Genomic DNA, 20,247 nt, shown 5'->3' on the forward strand with positions numbered 1-20,247 from the left:
TCAAAACCCAGACTGTGGTGTACTGGGATGACCCTTTAACCACCTGAGATACTGGGCCAGGGCCTTGGATGACTTGCGCATTAAGTGGAGTACTCCATGATCTGATCCAGGGCATTGAAACACAAATGTGCAATTTTAGAACTCTCTTGGGTTTCCTTTTATTGTTCTTCCACTTTGCTTTCCCTGCCTCAGGGAGGACTGGGTAGGGTGTTTCCCCAGCATAGGATTTGGAGGCCATGTTGGCATTGTACCACTCTCTGAGTCAGCACCTGTGATCTGAGTTCACAGATCTCAGTTCCAGTTCCACCTGTTTTCTGGTTTTCCCCCTGCCATCTCCATGCCAGGTCCCACCTTTGCTCTTCTCTGCCCTGCTGGCAGACAAAGCTAAGTGATGCCAATGGTTTGCAGCTGTTGCCAGTCTCTGTAAGCCACACCACTTGATTCCTCAGTTTTGTTATCTCTCTAGATAGAGCCCTGTGTCCATGTCTTTTCATCTGAAACATCTGCAGTGAATTGCTTCCTGTGGGACCCTGACTGTTACAACCCAGGACAGGGAGGAGAAATAGCATACTCTCTCCAGGCAACACTGGGGCCTGAGAAAACCTTGTTCTTTAACAGAATTTGGGCTGGGCAATTGAGGGCTACACCGGCCTCACTGTGAGGCTTTGGAGAATTCCCTGACCTTCTCTGGGCCCAAGTGGCTTGTTCCATCAATCCAGGAGGGACTGAATTTGATGATCCTCCTCACCACCCTGAAAGTAGTATGGTGTGTTCTTTAGTGTCAAGTTTGTACTAAGGTCTTGGGGTGAAGTTGGCCCTTTTCTGACTCATGATTGCTCTTCTGGAGCTAGAACCTAGTTCCTGACAGTGCCTCTCCAAAAAAGACTCAAAGCATCATGTACTTGGCATTTGTGGAAGCCTCCCAGTGGCCCATATTGAAAGGGAAAGGAGAAAACTCAGGCAAAGGTGAGCCTCAGTTTCATTATCTGGAAAATGAGCATAGAGTGAGTATCTATGACTGCCTCACTTGGGTTAAATGAGACAGTGTGTAGAAGCCTCCTGAAACAGCAAGGTGCTTATATGAAAAGGCAGTTGTTATGCCAGTGATTTTACCAAGGAAGTAAGGCATGATATCCCTTGCGTGATTTCTTTGAAGCCTGTTACCTGGTTTCTCTTCAGCTGTTTTGAGACTAGTCAGCCAGGCTGTCTCTGCTGTAGTCTGTGACTTTTGGGGCTGCTGTCTCTGCCTTATGAAGCTCCACCCACTCTGTGCTGCTGCTGCTGGTTTGGCTGGGGGAAGGATCAGGCAAGGTGCCAGCATGTAGAGTATAAATGAGCCAGAAAGCAGCAGGAGGAGCCTGGGTGGCTGCAACTCCAGCCATGGGGTCTGTCTTGCTCTCCCTGAGCCTCTCCCGCCTGGGTCTGTGGGCTTCTGGACTGATCTTGGTCTTAGGCTTCCTGAAGCTCATTGGTCTGCTGATGTGAAGGCAGTTTCTCACTAGGGCTGTGGACAGCTTCCCAGGGCCTCCCACCCACTGGCTCTTTGGTCATGCCCTTGAGGTACATGTGTGGGGGGGTAGTATGAAGGGGGAGGAATGGAGAAAGAAAATGTCCTCTTTTTCTTCAGAGAATCCATCCCAGTCTCCTGGGGGCCAAGGAAGGATACCCTAGTAGGGCAGGGAAGTGATATCCTGGGAGCCATGGTTTCCTTACAACTTTGCCACCTGATCTCCCCCTCAATCCACCTTCTGAGCTGGCCTGGGTGGGGGCAATTTATAGTTGTGACTTCCCCAAGTAGGCCACAGACTCCTCCCCAAAGTTTAACGTCAAAGGTTCTGACAAAGGCTCTGCTAAGGCCTTGGCTTAGGAGATTTTTTTCTCAGATAGCGTTTTTTTTCCTGGACAGTTTGATAAAATTAGGTAGTCTTGTTTAAAGCTTAATCAGCGTTCTCTTTGTTCTGTGCAGTGTAAAGATTTCAATTTTAAGGCAGAAAATGAAAGTGAAGGCAGAGATGAGTACTTGCACCCAAAGACCACCCAGGCCATCTAAGCTGTTTGTGCCCCCAAAGGTGGGGATCTCCTGGCCTTGCCTAAGGGCTGGCTCAGGAATTGTGACATCTTCTTTGTTTCAGATCCTCACTTGCTCTGCCTAGTTAACTTAGGGTGGGGAGACCACCTTAACACCCATTGTCAGGAACACCTCTTAGCTCCCCACCTTCATGGGGATCTAGACCAGAGGTTTCTTCCCACAGGGAAAGGAATACCTGCACTGGAACCATCCCGGAGAGGAGATTGTTTGGCCCAAAGCCTTTGGAGATCCTAGTTAGCATATTGCAAGTAGAAGCCTGAATTTAAAAACTTCTATGACAGTATTGCTCTGCAGCCAGGTTTGGGAGCCCAGGTATAGATGTCAGAGATTAAGGCTCAGAGAGAGGCATAATTACTTCTTCTACCTTCTGAGCACCTTCCCTGATTCACAGTCTGAGGAATTGCTTCTCCTCCATGATTGATGCTGGAAATGAACTTGACCTTCAGATGAGGATTGCTCAGGTTTATTCTTGCCCCACATAATCTCCTCTCTCAGGAAGTCCTAGTAACCTTGTAGACACCCAGGAAAGGAAAGGATGCATCAGAAGGGTGAATCAGACCCAGGCCCTACTCTCAAGAAGCTTACTGTGTAGAGGGGAAAGCTGAGATCAGAGCCTTCCCTGCCCTGAGCTGGGTCGGGTGCCTAACCAGGAGTTCACATCACCCTCTTGCTCTGTATATCAGCACTTGTCTCACTGGGGTGTCATTTTCTGTTTATTTGTTCATCTTTCCCAATATTGACCATGACCCCTAGAGCATAGAGATCTGTTCTGATTCACCCCTGTACCCTCAGGGTCTAGCACAAAGCCTGGCACACAGTAGGCATCACTGAATGAACAAACAGTGGATGGTGGAGAGTAGGGAGGGGTATTGGTAGAGGAGAGAGAGTGATGGAGAGGACAATTGCAGGAACCAGGAGGGGTTTGGGAGAGGCTTTGCTAAGTACAGAAGGAGGTGATGGGAGAGTTGAGGCCGGACCCTAATGGTGGTATGTGAGGCATTTGGGAGACCTTCAATCCCTATTCTCTCACAGCCCCTCCACTCTCCCTTGCCTCCAGTGAAGCTGAGTTCTCTAGGATGGGCACCTTGCTCCCCTACCCTCACATCAGAGTTTGCTCTTTTTCACCCCCAAATTCCACCTTCCTACACTCCCTCCACACACTGTGACCCACTTTGAGAATATGTGCAAGGCCTAGAACATGGCTTAGCTCTGGCTATTGCCTCCAACACAAGTATGTGAAGGGCTTTGGCACCAGGAAAGGTATGGAGGGGTAGATGATCTCTGGCACTACTAAGGTTTCCTGGAGAACTGTGGCAGCCTAAACAACTCTGCACTCTCTTAGGGCTTGGCACCTCTGCTCTCATTGGATCTATGCCACAACTTGAGAAACATAAGGAGAGGGGAGGGATTATTTTCCCTAATGTGTATATGAGAGAATTGAGGCTCAGAAAGGGCAAGGAATTTGCCTATGTTCATGTTGTAGCTCATGTTCGCTATGTTTATGTTGACTTGAGGGCAGACCCAGGACTCCTGCCTTTTCATTCAGGATAAAATCAGGCCATCAAACATGAGTGCAGCCCTGGCCCAGTTGTTTGGAGCATTGGCCCATATACCTAAACTGTCTGAGGTTTGATTCCTGCTCAGGGCACATACCTAGATTCGATAGTTCAATCCCTGGTCAGGGCATGTATAGGAGGCAACTAATTGACGTTTCTCTCTCACATCATTGTTTCTCTCTGTTTAAAAATCAATAAATGTATCCTTGGGTGAGGATAAAAAACAGTGGTTCCTAGTCTAAGTGATAATGGGAGTAGGAAAGGAGGAGAAGGACTTGTGGTGGAAGGATGGGCCTGTGGCAGGGAGGAACTGTCAATCAGAATTAGCTTCTCCCTTCTTGGTCTCATGTGCAGCATAGAGGTTCAGAAGCATCTAACTGTCATCCTCTTTAATTCTCAGAATGTGTTTCCTTGAGGCGGGTTTATGTCCTATTCTTCTAGGGTTCTGCCCATTCCACTTAGGGGATCAGGGAGGACTTTGTACAAAATGGGAACTCAGTGATATTGTTGGCCTGAGGTTAGGGCCCCTAAGAACAATCCACAAATCTGACCTGTGTGTTGGGGTTGGGAGAGGGAATATCAGCTGTCTGCCCAGGAAAGACCATCCCTTGAAACTGTATGGAGACATCCTTACCTCGGCCCAGTGGAGAAGGGCATGAAAGTGGCATCTGGCCATGTTCTTAGGGCAAATGCACTGGCAGTCAAAGAACTGAGGACACAGGCTTTACTTAAAAACCTGCCCATTCCTGGGGGAGGGTGGTCCCCACAGCATCCCATTAGATTTGTGGCCCCAGGGGTGAGGTACTGTGTGGTTGGCCACACTGTACTTTTCTATGAGGGCATAGATGTGCAGAGAGATCAGGCTGCCTGTGGGCAGACCAAAGGGCAGGTGACCAGTTGTGTAACTTAGAGGAGCTGGCCAGGCAGCCATGTGAGCCCCCAGACAGAGAACACCCCAGGGTTTTGAATGGGGCTATAGTTCCAGTAGTGCAGTCAGGTGCTGAGAGTCCTCCTCACTCCTACCAGGCTCCTGGGGCAATCAAGGGCACATAGGAGAAAGCTAGGCATGAGAGGCAGGGGCTGCATCAAGCTGTGGACATGGTCAGCGTGAGGTCAGGGTCTCCTGTCCTGGGTAGGCATGCTGCAGAGGGGCACACCCATGACTGAGGAGGAAGGGAGTGGGCTGAGATGAACCAGGTCAGCCCATGGCTCCTTCCACCCTTGAGATCCTGTGAGTCTGGCTTCTCTGTGACTTAAACCTCTCCTTGCCCCTGTTCAGTTGGGCTTCCTGGACTTGAGAGGGATGGAGAGGAGACCAGCAGTCATGGCAATTAGAAGTTAAGTTGGTGAGGAAAACTCAGGAGGTCAGGTGGAAAAATGAGAGACACCCAGGATGAAGGGGGCACTTCTAGGAATGCCAATCAGCAGGGAGGAAGCTAATGGGTCAAGGACAGCAGAAGTTCCCTCTTACTGGTAGATGGAAACTATGTTTGTCACTTTGTGTAGTGATAAACGTTTTGACATTGTATGCACCAGGGAAGTAAGACACTTACAACAACCCGACCTCAGCCCCTGGGTTAAACTCAGGATGGTAATTTCAAGGCAATGAGTGAGAAGATCAATGGGAGATTTCATTGGACTGTGCAGAGGGCCTGGGAGGAGAAGAGCCCCAGGGAAGGCAAAAGATGGGTGGCTGGAGACCAAAGAGACCAGGTCTCATATCCAGGGCCCTTTGGGAAAGTGGCTTGGGTCAGACATTATCAGATGCTCAGTGTCCTTCTTTAAGGCTGTTTCCTGGAAGACATGTGGATTTGTTGCATGGGTGAGGATCATGCAAGGGAACTTTACTTGAAGGAAAAGCTGGGCCAGTACTTGCACAGACCTCAGCATGATTGTGCATAAATCTAGGGGATTATGCTCCTGAACATAGCAGCCCTGGCAAACTTTAATGTCCAGTAGGGAGGGTGGGGGCTCTCACCTGAGTCAGAGCAGTACTAATCTACAAGCAATAGGCAAGTCTGTTCATAGCTCTGAGCCTCAGTTTTCTCATCTGTAAAATGGGAATAATTATCCATTCTGCATGAGGCAATCTATGAATTTACTTACATAACACATGATGTATATGAGATACTGAATACATATCTATTCCCTTCCCTTTCCTATGTCAAGTGATAGAATGCAACTGTGACTGGTGAGGCTCATTTGTTGGGCATAGTCCTGCAAAGGAAAAGGTTGACATTTCAATTCCTGGTCTGGGAATCTGCGTGGGTTGTGGGCCAGGTCCACAGGGCGAGGTGCATGTGACAAGCAACAAATTGATGTTTCTCCCTCACATCAATGTGTCTCTCCTTCTCTTTCTCTCCCCTCTCCCCTCTCTCTAACATAAATACATCTAATATTTAAAAAAAAGAGAGCACTGGGTGGTGTGATCAGTGGATTGTGGACTGGCCTGTGAACCAAAGGGTCGCTGGTTTGATTCCCAGTCAAGGCATATGCCTGGGTTGTGGGCCAGGCCCCAGAAAGGGTCACATGAGAGGCAACCATACATTGATAATTCTCTCCCTCTCTCTCTCCTTCCCTTATGCTCTCTAAAATAAATAAATGAAATATTTTGAAAAGAGAGAGATAGAATATAGAAATAAGCAGCAAATGTGGATTAGCCAGAGCAGGCATTTAGAGCCAGCTGGGAAAAACAAATAAACATCTGCAATGCTGTTTGAGGAAGACTTTGGGGTGGTTCCTCATGAGACTTACTATCCCTGGCCAGTGTCCACATTTGGCAGATGCATTGAGTGCTCTCTCCCCTCCTTTCCTGTCTTCCTCATTTTCATTTCCTCTATTCAGTCCATTTGTTCTACACACACTTTATGAAGTATGTAGTGTTCCTGGGTCCCAGTGCTGAGCTCCATAGTGACCTGGGCATGCCACAGATGTGATCTGTGCACTTGGAACTCATGGCCCAGGGGGAGTCAGGGGTTCTGGGTGTGAATCCCACTTTTATTGCTAACTAACCATGTGACAGAGCTTTCCTGCCTCATCTATGAAGTGGGAATTATGATAGTGTCTGTCTTGTAGCATTTTCTGAGGATTAAGTGAAAGAATTCATATATCAGGATTAGTGTAGTGTCTGACCACATCAAACACTCAATGAATGCCAATATTAACATTATTAGTATTTTTGGTCCCGTAAGTAAGAAATTATAACACCAAGCAGAGCATGGATAAGGTACTAATAGTGCTGGAGAAGCCTGGAGGAGGCAGATTTCACTCAGTCGAGGACAGAGAGGTTCCTGGAGTGGGGCATTCAGGCTGGATGCCAAGGAACAGGCAGTACTCAGCTAGAGGGCATATTTGGAACAAGGAGTAGTGTCAGCAAAGGCACAGACACTATGCCACACCTCAGGAGACAGTCTTAGTTTCAAACATTCACACACGTAAGACTGCCATAGACACAGCATCAGACATCTCTGAGGATATGGGCAGCTTGGCAGCAAGGGCTCTTCAGGCATTCCTCACAACATTCACATCAGCCATCTACCTGCTCCTAAGTGGCTGGCCAGGGGCAGGGAAATGAGACCCACATTGGCAGGTATGTGTCCACTTTGTCTTAGAATCCCATGAAGTCTCACTGACTGTCCCAGGGTTTCTGCAAGAGCCATGCACTCACATTCAAGAAAACCCAAAGCCTATGATTCTATCAAGTGTTTATTGTTCACTCATGATTCTTCCTTAGCCCACAGTTGACATCCTACAGGTATCAACTGTCCAATAAAATGAAGTTAGAGAGTGTAAGCCAGGGTCAGCTTCCATGTGACAGGGGACAAGTTTTGGTTAGTCCTTTACCCATAGGTGGAAATATCTTAGGGCATATTCAGAGCACATTCTTCAGTGTAGCTGGGTGCATTTGGGAGTAGGATGTGTCGGGAGATGCAGGGAGGAGGCTTGAAGGAAGGGTTTGGGGAGAGGTGGGCTTGAAGGGGAGGAAAGTACTTGTCAAGGGCTCAGCCTGTGCAGAATCCTGCGCTAGGTCCTTTCATGCATATTTTATCCCTTAAGGGCCTTGAATGCCACCTGACACACCTAGTAAGACACATGCCCTGTATGACTTCTCTAATGCTGAAGCAATCCTGTCAGCTAAATATTATCTCCCCCATTTTACAGATGAGGAGAGTAAGATTCAGAGAGCCTAAAAAAGTTGCCCAAGTTCATACATCTAAACAGCAGAAGAAATTTGTATTCAAACCAGGTTGTCAAACTCTGAAGGTTGCTGGCCATGGAGTAAACTTTCCTGGTTCCCATCCCACTTCCCTTACAAGCTATGTGGTCCTTGGCAAGAAACCTCAGATCTCTGTACTTTAGGCTCCTCTTCCCTAAAATGGGACTTCATAGAGTTATTGTAACTATTGGATGATGTCAAAATGTAAGGTGCTGAGAAGAAGGCCTGGCACACAGCAAGCACTTAATAAGTGTTAGGTGTTCTTCCTCCCAAATGATGAAGCTCAGACTTCATTCCAAGACCCATGGGGAGGTCACTGAAGGGTCTGAAAGATTCTGTCAAAATAAAGAAAAATGGATAAATACACAATGGTACATCCATATAGTGGAATGGTATGTAATTGTTGAAAAAATATTGACTGTTAAATGTACTAGTTTCAAAAGTAAGACAAGATATATTAATTTTTTTAAAAGGCAGGTTTGGGAAGGTATTTATAGTGTACTATATTTTTATATGAACACCTCTAGGTGTGTAGGTGTGGTTAGAAAAACTCCTAGAGGGCACACACCACCCTTGGAATGATCTCTCCAACCTCAACTCAGGCCACTGTCCCACCATGAGGCAGCTGCTGGAAGACCCAATACTTTTTCCCACCCCAGAGCCTCTGTACTTGCTGTTGCTTCCACCCAGAATGCCCTTCTCTTACTCTTCACATGACCAGCCTCTTATCATCCTTCAGGTTTCACCTTAAATGTTACCCCCAACAAGAAGCCATGTGGATCACTCTTATCTAGGCAGGTTCCCCTCTTAGTCTCTCATAGCACAGTGCTTATTTCCTCCTTAGAACTTACTATGGTCTCAATGACTTTACTTAAGTGTTTGTGTGTCTTATCATCTTCCCCATAGAATGAAAGAGTATGGCCATGTCTGTTTCATTGTCTTGAGATATCAAACAATGCCCTGCACATAGTAGGTCCTCAATAAAAATGTGTCAAATGACTTAACAAGATGGAATCATGGTGGTTTTCCTTTTAAAGAACAAGCTGGGACTAGCTTTCTAATGAAGAGTTTAATGCTGAAAAAAAAAATCTCTTTTTGGCTATAGTGTAGATAGAGGGTTAGTGGCAGGAACCAGAAGGCAGCAGGTTGGCCATCTGGGGGTTGTTGAACCAACCCAGGTGCAATAAGAGAGTGGCTTGGACATGAAGCAGTGGCTCTGTGGCTGGAGAGGGGACTGAACCAGAGATGGATAGGACTGGGTGATAGGCTGGGAATAGGGTGTAGGAGGAGGGATGTATTCCTCTTGGGCCTTCCTGGGCAGGCTGAGGGACTCACTGTGGCTGGTAATGCTGGGTTCCTGAACTGACATGCCCTTCTGTCACCATTACAAATCCAGCAGACAGGGAGCCTGGACAAGGTAGTGTCCTGGGCCCACGAGTTCCCCTATGCCCACCCACTCTGGTTTGGATAGTTCCTTGGCTTCCTGAACATCTATGAACCTTGTAGAATATGCGAAAGCCGTGTACAGCCGAGGGGGTGAGCATTCTGGGGAGAGGGCAGGACTTACTGAGGGCAAAGGGATCATACTTACCATGTGGGGAGGAGTCCTGGGCCTGTACCTTATGTCGAGCAGCAGAGGTTCACATCCTACTTATCAATGAGCCTTTTTTTGGAAATCCCCCAATCCTGGCTGAGTCAGATCTTCTCTGTTTTCTACAGACCCCAAGGCCTCAGATGTGTATGACTCTTTCCTCCCATGGATTGGTGAGTGGTCACCTTCCATGATCCTGGTGCTGGGTGACAGGATCCTTCCCTGGCCTGTCCACACTCAGTCAGTTATCCAGGGAAGTGGGGCCCTGGTACCTTCTCCTGCTGGGTGTGTCTTCAGCCCAGGACAGGTAGGGCAAGGGGTGTGGGAAATGTGTGAGTGTGAGGAATAGCTTCTTGGAAGAGTTGGCTCCAGAGTTGATCCTAGGAGATATTACAGGTGGTGCTGCCCAGGGCAAGGGCTTGAGGAAAGGTATGGTCATGGGCCCAAGGCTGCTGTCACCAGAGGCTGCATGGCTGGAAGGTAGAGGTGGGATGGGATGTGATGTTGGGTGGGGAGGTCTAGGGTAGGGTTGGGTAAGATGGGCCTGCTTAGCCTTGGACTGCCAGAAATGGGGCAGGACTGTGTGTACTGACTAGACTCCCCTCTCCCATCCATCCCCAGGGAAAGGCCTGTTGGTCCTCCAGGGACCCAAGTGGTTCCAGTGCCGCAAGCTGCTCACACCTGGCTTCCATTATGATGTGCTGAAGCCCTACACGATGGTGTTTGCTGAATCCACAAACGCCATGCTCGTGAGCTCCCAGTGCCAAGATCTTGGAGGCTGTGGCTTCTGGCCAGCCCCTCTCTGCCCAGTTTTCCCAGGGGGAGGACAGTGAGGGGATTGGTGAGGCCCTGAGGTCCTTCCTGCCATAGCAGTGCCAAGCCTTGCAATGCCTGATACCTGCTGCCTGCTGGGAGCTGACGAAGTGTGGAGCTCCAAGTGGCCAGGCATCCCTGGCCCTTGTCTCTCTCCCAGGAGACCCAGGCATTTCCCACAGACCAATGGGCCTCTTGGGGCCCAATAAGGCTCCTACTGAAGAAGATTTGAGGGATTCCTATATTTGGAAACATGAGGAAGGCCATTCATGTCTAAAATGTGTCTCCTCACTATCTACAACAACTGCCTAAAACAATGCCATTGGCAACACTTCCTTTAAAAGGGATGTCAGGGGTCAGGGTCAGGCTCCATATCTCAGGCCCAGATCATCTCCAGAGTTTATTCAAGGTGGTCTTTGCCCTTGCAGGGCACTCTTCTGCCTCATTATTGCAGGTCTGACTTACACACCCACTGTGCTGGGAAGCTCACTACCTCTTGGCCCATCAATTCCCTTATATACAGGCAGCCCTGACAGGGAAGAAATGTCTGTGCGTGCTGTGGAAGGCCTGCCTCCTGGTCCTGCCCTGTGAGCCTGAAGCCCTGCCTGCCCCCAGCCCACAGTCCAGCAGGACAGAGGGCAGGCCAGGGACTGGGTGCCTGGGACAGGCTGCCTCTTGGCCTTACCACATTACTCACCCTCTCTGGGCTCCAGGACAAGTGGGAGGAAAAGGCTTGTGAGAATAAGAGCTTTGACATCTTTGGCGATGTGGGCCACATGGCGCTGGACACACTCATGAAGTGCACCTTTGGCAAAGGACACAGCAGCCTGAGCCACAGGTCAGAGGGCACTTGGGGCTGATGGTAGTCTCAATCCAGGCCAGCTCAGAGGGGAGACTTGGCAGGACTCCTGGGCCCTGGTATGAGAGGAGACAGGGTCTTGCCCTAGGGAACCCCTGCTGGGGGGAGCTGGACTTCCCCAAGGTGGGGAGACAGATTCTGCCCTTTTGGCAGAGAGAGGAAAGGAGGAAGACCTGACTTGGGGCTGGATTCCTGATATGAAGGAGAGAGGGGCTGTGCTGTGGGTCAGGGTCTGAGCGCCCCTCCCTTTTTGTCTCTGTGCAGGGACAGTTACTACTATGAGGCAGTCAAAGATCTCACTCTGCTGATGCAGCAGTGCATCGAGTCCTTCCAGTACCATAATGACTTCATCTACAGGCTTACTGCACATGGCTGCCGCTTCCTGCGGGCCTGCCAGGTGGCCCATGACCACACAGGTGGGCCTTTTCCACGTGGCCCACCCACAGGAAGTCAGGGCTCTAACATCACTCCTTTGGGCCAATCTGGGACACTGTCATTGTAGAACTTCTGTTCCCTTGTGGGCAAAGGATGGGTCCCTGGGCAGTGATACCCTGTACTCCTGGCCTAGACCAAGTCATCCGGGAACGGAAGACAGCCCTGCAAGACAAAAAGGAACAGGAGAAGATCCAGAACCGGAGGCACCTGGATTTCCTGGACATTCTCCTGGGGGCTCGGGTGAGTGCACAGTTGCCCACCCCTTCCTGTGAACTCATTCAATTGGTATATTCAGTCCACCCTCAGGGGCAGGGAGCACTGCACTGCAGGTGGGTGCTTAAGCATTTTCCTTTTCTTTCTCCAGCAAATATGGCCTGTTGTTAGTGCATGACATATCAGCAAAGGCTCATGGGTGGGATGGTGCAGGGTATGGCTGGCTGTGGTGGTGGGGAGAGGTATAGTAGCAGGAATCCTGGTAATAAGCCAGATGGCCCATTCCTAGACTAATTCTAGATGTCTAACTCTGAGGAATCTTAGTGCCCTAAATTTTAGAATCATAGAATTCATTCATTCATTCATTTATTAATTAATTTACTCACACAATCCATAGACTGACAGAGCACTTCCCTGGGTTAGTTCCTGTGGTAGGGGTGCAGAGGAGGAGAAAGACCTGGCACTGCCCCCAGATGCTTACAGTCTAGTGGACAGAACAGGAGGTGGATGCTCACAAAATCTCTCCCTGTGTCTGGCGGCATTCTGTGTGTGATAAATGAGCAGAATCAAGAGCCCATGCTGGGTAATGTCACAGGTCACATGGCCAGAGGATCAGGGAAGAGTTCCTGGAGTAAGAGGCATGCAGGTGAGTTTGGGAGATCAGATAGGAATCTGGGGGAAGGTCCTGACCTCCAATCTGACACAGGGCTTTCTCTACCTCCCTCGGACCTTCATTTTACAATTTCTGTTATGAGTACTTCTTCGTTCCTACCCCAAACGCCTTGGCTTGCTCCATTATGCCTACCCTAACCCAGGATGAAAGTGGATCAAGCTGTCTGACAGAGACCTCCGGGCTGAGGTGGACACATTCATGTTTGAAGGACATGATACCACCACCAGTGGCATCTCCTGGTTCCTCTACTGCATGGCGCTGTACCCGGAGCACCAGCATTGTTGCCGGGAGGAAATCTGTCAGATCCTTGTGGGCAGGGACTCCTTCCAGTGGTGAGTGAGGCTGCAGGTAGTCCAGGCTGTCTTGCTTAGCTCTGGGGAAAGGTTGTGCTCATGTTGTCTGGTGTCATCACTGATGACACAGGGCCAACCTGGAAACACATGAGGGCAGCGACAGCTGTACTGTTACCTCCAGTGTAACAGGATGCATCCCTGAGCCAATTCTCCCACAATAGAGCCTTTTCACATGTGACTAATGTAGAGAAGGTCATCTACAGGAGGCTGATTTCTTTTTTAAAAATATATTTTATTGACTATGCTATTAAAGTTGTCCCATTACTCCCCTTTGTTCCCCTCCACCCTGTACACCCTCTCCCACCCACATTCACCCTTTAGTTTATGTCCATGTGTCATAAGTTCTTTAGCTTCTACATTTCCCATACTATTCTTGCCCTCCCCCTGTCTATTTTCTACCTACCATCTATGCTACTTATTCTCTGTACCTTCCCCCCGCTCTCCTCCTCCCACTCCCCTGTTGCTAACTCTCCATGTGATCTCCATTTCTGTGGTTCTGTGCCTGTTCTAGTTGTTTGCTTAGTTTCTTTTTGTTTTTGTTTTAGGTGTGATCGTTAATAATTGTGAGTTTGCTGTCCTTTTACTATACATATTTTTTATCTTCTTTTTCCTAGATAAGTCCCTTTAACATTTCATAAGGACTTGGTGATGATGAACTCCTTTACTTGACCTTATCTGAGAAGCACTTTAACTGCCCTTCCATCCTAAATGAAAGCTTTGCTGGATAGAGCAATCTTGGATGTAGGTCCTTGCCTTTCATGACTTAGAATGTATCTTGCCAGCCCCTTCTTGCCTGCAAGGTCTCTTTTGAGAAATCAGCTGACAGTCTAATGGGAATTCCTTTGTAGGTTACTGTCCCCTTATCTCTTGCTGCTTCTAGGGTTCTTTCCTTCATTTTTACCTTGGCTAATGTAATTATGGTGTGCCTTGGTGTGTTCCTCCTTGGATCCAACTTCTTTGGGACTCTCTGAGCTTCCTGGACTTCCTGGAAGTCTATTTCCTTTGCCAGATTGGGGAAATTTTCCTTTATTATTTGTTCAAATAAGTTTTCTAGTTGTTGCTCTTCCTCTTCCCCTTCTGGTACCCCTATAATTCGGATGTTGGAATGTTTAAAGATGTCCTGGAGGTTTCTAAGCCTCTCCTAATTTTTTTGAATTCTTGTTTCTTCATTCTTTTCTATTTGATTGTTTCTTTCTTGCTTCTGGTCCACTCCATTGATTTGAGTCCCGGTTTCTTTCCCATCACTGTTGGTTCCCTGTGCATTTTCCTTCATTTTACTTAGCATAGCCTTCATTTTTTTAATCCAATTTACAACCAAATTCAACCAATTCTGTGAGCAATCTGATCACTAGTGCTTTGAACTGTGTATCTGATAGGTTGGCTATCTCTTGGTCGTTTAGTTGTATTTGCTGTGGAGCTTTGATGTGTTCTTCCATTTGAGCCATCTTTTTTTGTCTTCTTGTGCCTGTTACGTATAGGGGCGTAGTCTTAGGTGTTCACCAGGGAGAGGCAACTCGGTAGCTGGGTTGTGACGCTGTATGTGGGGGCTGGGTCTGAGAGGGAACTATGGTGCTTGCTCCGCTCTCTGTCTGACTTCAGTCCCTTCTGCCACTTCCCCCAAGCAAACTGGGCCTTTCTGGTGCTAATTCCCGTGTGGGTGGTCTTGTGTATATTCTAGGACCCCGTGGGTCTCTCCAAAAAAGTCTCCTGTGAGTCTGGGAGTCTCTCCCTGCACCTCAAACCCCATAGGTGTTTTCAATCAGTGCCCCGAGGCTTTATTTCCTGGTGCTGGGACCCTGGGTTGCGCACCATGCCTTGCTTCACAATTGCCACCTTGCTGGGTCTGCTGGTTGTCATGCTGTGCTCAGGGTCTGCCAGTCCCTGCCTATGTGCCCAGGGTCTGCCCACTGCAGTCTTGCACACCTGGGATGGCTTATGCTCCTGGGCCCACCACTCTTTGTGCCTCGGCCCCTCTTTGCCTGCCTTCCCTGACTCCACCCCTCCTACCAGTCTGGATGAACGTATGAATTTTAACTCCTTGGTTGTCCAACTTCCATACAGTTTAGTTTTCTGTCAGTACTGGTTGTTATTCTGTTTTTAAATTGTTGTTGTTCTTATCTTGATTGTGTGAGGAGGCACAGTGTATATACCTCTGCCTCCATCTTGGTCAGAAGTCCAAGAGGCTGATTTCTTGAGTGTTGACTCCGAGGGTAGAACCTGAACACCCTTGTGACCTCCTGGATAGAGCAGGGAATGCTGGCAGACAAAGAGGTGGAAACTGAGGATGAACAGAGTTGGCAAAGCCAAAGGAGCTGATCCCTTTCCACCTGCCTTCAGGTGATCATGTGCAGCCTCTGGACCCTCTGGAGAAGAAGAAAAGGGTTTTTTTCCGAACTCCATCACTCTGAAACTTTGAATTATTCTGTCTCTTGATTCACGTTGAACTCATTACCACAACACCACTGATGGTGACCTTTCTTTGCAGCAGGCTCTCTGGGAATCTTCCATAGCTCTGCTCTGACATCCCTGTCTCCCTGCCTTCTCCCCTCTTGGCAGTATCTGGGCCAGGTGCCTGGCTAGGGTGCAGAAAATGCTCAGTTGGTGGCAGGAAGCTTAGTTTCATTTGAAAGAGACACACATAATTCCAGGGTCCTAGACTTGGAAGATGAAGCCCCCATAACTTATTTTTAAGTGTGGATGTTGGAAGTCTTCTGGAGTGTCCAGCCAGCTGTCAGGTGCTATTGGGCATGTGGGTGGGAATTTGAGGAGGAGGAGGAGCCATTTTGCTGCCCTGGGAGTTTTTAGAGAGATTAACTCACATAACTAAGAAGCTAGAGAAAACTAAGGAATGAGAGACCCCAGGTTGGAGGCAGAGAAATCAGAAGAGGTGGGACTTAAGTTGGCTTTCTAAGGAGAGGTGAAATTCAGGTGAAGGGAGAGAGAGCTGGACATTCTAGGTTGGTAATAATTTGCACAGAGCCTGGAGGCAGGAAGTTGAAATTTTTATTTTCACTTCATTCTATGTAGAATGTGAAGCATCTTAATGGATACTTATTCAATAAAACAATAAACCAACATGAAAAATGAGGACCTGGGGGCAAACCTAGGGGCTATCGATTAAGGTATTGCCCAGGAGTTATAGATGGGTCTCACATTTGGATTTGAGCTTCCTAGTGGCAAATGAGAACAGAGGAAAAAAAATATATATATAAATGTATATATATATTTTCCAGAGGTTGTCATTGCTCATGCATTTATTACTGCATTCAGCAATGACTATTAGGCCCTGTTCCTTTCCATCCACCCTACAGGAGAAACCAAGCAGAACCTAAGGAACTGTCTCTTGTGGAGCTTCTGTGGGGCTCTCAGAGACACAGGATTGACCTTGTTTCTAATGGCTGGGTGCACTCATACCTCTGGGGTTCTGTGCTTTCCCTTTCTAGCAGTGAGGATGAGGGAAGGATGGAGAAAAGTGGAATCAGAGTCCCTGGTCCGAGTGGCCACCCTAGTCCAGTGTGTCCTGAACACTTGGTGCACTTGTGTTTCTATGAGCCTTGGGTGTATGATGGTGGTGAAGGGGAAGTGGGGGCTGGAACCTGTCTACTCACAGGACCCCATTGCTGCCCCTCTTCAGAAAAGGCTGGTTGTGTTCCTGGCAGAGAAGATCTGGCCAAGATGGCCTGCTTGACCATGTGCATCAAGGAGAGCCTCCACCTCTACCCACCTGTGCCTCAGGTGTCCCGCCAGCTCAGCAAGCCTGTCACCTTTGTGGATGGCCGCTCTCTACCTGCAGGTGGGAGAGGGTACATTTGGGGTTGGATCTGGGGTCTTTGAGGATTCTTCTCTGACGCTGTCTGTGCCTTTGGCTGAATCTTTGCACCCATGGCAAAGAACTCATGTTTTGTGATGGTCTGGGTCTGATCCTGGCTCTATAACATGGGTAAGCCCCTCTACCACTAAATTCTTTTTCCTCTTCTTTAAAATGAGGCTGAAGAGAGATCTGCATGGTTTCTGCCAGGAATAAATCTTCAGGGCTGTCCTGTCTCACCATGAAAGTTGTGCCCTGAACAACTTCAGGGGGACTTCATTCACATAAACTATGATGTGTGCAGTGCCAACCTGTACAACTCTACTTGGGGGCTTCATAAAGAAAGGTCAGGTCTGGGCACATGGTCCACAAGCAGTGACTGGTAGCTGTCACTATTGATAGCATAATGCTATGAATAACTTGCCTCGAGAGTCAGTTCATTGAGAGCCGAAAGCGAGTAATGATCCCTGCATGCCCTGCCTTGTGGTGGGGGTGGGTTCAGTCCCTTTCTGTTCCATTCCACAAATGTCTGTGTCAGGTGCTGTGCCCAGTGCTGGCCTACAGGAAGTTGGCATGATGGTGATCAAAAGCACTTGATATGTTGAGGGTTGTCACAAACCTTCTGTCGCTGGCAGTGCTGAGGCAGAGGCTGGTGTCTAGTTAGGCAGACACGATGGGATCCTGGCCTTGTGAGGAGGTGGGCCTGGCTGCCCAGGACCAGCTGGTCACCTTCCCTCTGCTCTGCCCACAGGCAGCCTGATCTCTCTGCACATCTATGCCCTCCATAGGAACAGTGCTGTGTGGTCTGACCCTGAGGTATCTCATTCCTGGGCTTGGAGGTCAGAGGGGGAGGGAGACTGTGGGGAGTCACCCTCCCTCTGGACCTGGCATGTATGTAAGCCTGGCCTGTCCCCCAGGTCTTTGACCCCCTCTGCACTTTTCTCCTGAGAATGTGGTGGGCTGCCGCCCCTTTGCCTTCATACCCTTCTCTGCTGGGCCCAGGTAAGGAGAAGCCCCACATTTCCAGTCCCTGAGGTCTGGGGAGGTGGGGTGAAGTCTGTGGTGGGGGAATCATCACTTTGGGGAACTCTGTGATGAGGGGAGCCATGCTGGGTTTTGGTGATTCTAACACATGGTAAGCTCCAAGGACCTTCTTCTTTCTGTTAGCATACTCATGTCCCCAGCAGGGGGAGGGGTGTCTGAGTCATTGCAAGAGGGACCCCAAGCCAGAATCCTCAATGGGAATCTACTTACCAGCAGTCTGGGACCCTACCCTGTACCCACGACCCTTTTCTTGAGCCCAGGGCGATCACTCAATCAGCCAGTTCGTCATGCAAAAATTGTTATTGATTTTTGTTGGCCACTGAGAGCACAGGATTTCACCACTTCAGACACCCCATTCCTGATGCCTCTTTGTGTTGCTCACTGCAGGAACTGCATTGGGCAGCAGTTTGCCATGAACGAGATGAAGGTGGTCACAGCTCTCTGCTTGCTCCACTTTGAGTTTGCCCTGGACCCTTTGCAGCCACCCATCAAGCTGCCCCCGGTGGTCCTGCGCTCCAAGAATGGCACCCACCTTTACCTGAGGCCACTGGACCCAGGCTCTGGGAAGTAGCTCTGTCAAGAGTAGGGCCCCAGACAGCCCAGGCTGTGGCTTCTCCCTGGGCACAGCCCCCTCCAGGCTGGGTTTTGGAGCAGCTGTGGCTCCCTGTCCTTGAGAGGCTTGTATGATAGGAGGGGAGTTGTTATCCCCTAGACAGTCACCTAGAGGATGGTCCAGAGAATAGGTGTGTCTGTGAATACTTACTGTGCATGTATCCTAGAGCTGACTCATTCACTCAGAAAATACATGGGAGAACCCACTTGCTTCTAGTCTCCTCCTTATCTTTTTGTAATAGGCAATCTTTCTAAAATGTAGCAGAAACTTACATTCCAGTCTGGGTGATACAGTGAAGGCAATGGAAGCTGTGCCTTGGGATTCCTGGTTATGACCAGGCACTTTCCTAGTCCACATGACAGAGGGGTGGCTTTGTGTCTTGGCCCTTCACTGAGATGGGTGTCTTTCTTTAATTTTGCACATGTGTTTGGAAAATAGCATAAGGAATATTTGCTTGAAGCAAAAGTGTACACAACAATGAATTTCTAAGGCGCACACCCAGGTAACCAATGTCAAGGTGAAGGAATATGGAATATGAACTCATAGGTATCATCTCTACCCTCCCGAGATGGGACTGTATGGCATTACTGTCATAATCCATGTCTGTGTCAGAGCCACCCAGTGCCCTGGGTGTATGAACCTTGTCTGGGAAGGTGGCAGAATGACACTAGAGGGAAGCTTTAGGGAAAGGTGGTACCTGAATCAGGCCTTGAGGCAGGGTGTGGTATGAGGTGGAAAGAAGGAGTTTTGGGGCAAAGTTCAGCTTAGGCCCACATGATGAATCAGGGGTCTTTCCCTAGTCATTTCTGCAGCTTCTCTTTGATGGGTACATATACCAATAGGGTTCAAGGTCTGTGGGAGGAACTGCAGTCTGCAGAATCCTCCTGTGTGCCGAGTATGGTGAATAAGTCATCCTGGACACATTCTTGCTTCTCTGGTGGGAAAAGGGGTGGCAATTCCCTGTAGTGGAGAATGCCCTGAGCCCTTCTCCCAAATGGCTTTTATTGGGAATGGTAAACAGCATACATGGATAGCCCATGAATCAATGTCTTAAGGCTATAGTCATAAAAAATGGGTATTATCTATAGATAACAACTGAAAGAACTGAGATCTGTTATAGGTCAGGGTCTGCTAGTCATGCTGATGCCAGAGGGTCTTTAAGGGATATTTCATGCAATAAGGAGTTTATTCCTTATGCCTTGAACTTAAACATCTGGTTTGTATCTACTGGCTATATAAAGCAGAACAAGCTTCAAAGAATACCATGTATTCATCAGGCCTGAACCCACAGTGACCCTCGGTGTTAGAGTTGTGACATGTCTGCCACCCGCATTTTTACCTGGTTTTCCAGGGAGACTTACTAGCTCCTTTCAGGCCATACTATCTCATGGCTACAGTCTTGGGAACCACACAGCACGATCCCTGGCAAATGTCTAAGGCCATTAGTGAGCTGCAGTCCAGGAATGACACAGGCATGGGGGGAGGGCACCTGACATGAGGGGAGGGTCAAGAGAGGAGAATTCCAGCCCTGGGATGTGGGGACGTTTCTATGTTGCTCTGAGGAGGGACCACCTGCATACACATTCTTCTTTCTATTGATTCCACAGCCTTGGAAGCTTGGCCCTGGGCCCCTGCTCACTCCTGCAAAGTCCTGATAAGACCTAGAACTCATTGCCCACCTAAGTCTTGGATTTGGAAACCTTAGTCAGAGTGTTCACCATGCTACCAATGTTCCCCTATGTCCTGGCCCTGGACAGACCTCTCCGCACAAGTGAAGATATTGGTTCAAAGCTCTTACCTGGGAACTGAGTCCAGTCGTCATAACTAACTTTGGTCCATGGGTTGTGCCCAAGTCTCCTTTTTGGATTGTCAGGAGGCCTGTGAGGCAGGATTGGAGGAGGCCATTATCCCTCTTCAACATTAAGGGAAGGAACCTGCCAAGATGTTCATCAGGGAGGAGCCTGAGTGAGCTTCTGATTCTGGG

The 20,247-nt window shown here is 48.8% G+C and overlaps 1 pseudogene; it reads left to right on the top strand.

Annotated features, from left to right (window-relative positions):
• Positions 1-1,319: 1,319 nt before the first annotated feature.
• Positions 1,320-18,717, top strand: LOC114496230 (annotated as a pseudogene).
• Positions 18,718-20,247: the final 1,530 nt, after the last annotated feature.

The sequence above is a fragment of the Phyllostomus discolor genome, chromosome 5 (assembly GCF_004126475.2).
Source record: "Phyllostomus discolor isolate MPI-MPIP mPhyDis1 chromosome 5, mPhyDis1.pri.v3, whole genome shotgun sequence".
In the NCBI taxonomy this organism is placed as follows: Eukaryota; Metazoa; Chordata; class Mammalia; order Chiroptera; family Phyllostomidae; genus Phyllostomus; species Phyllostomus discolor.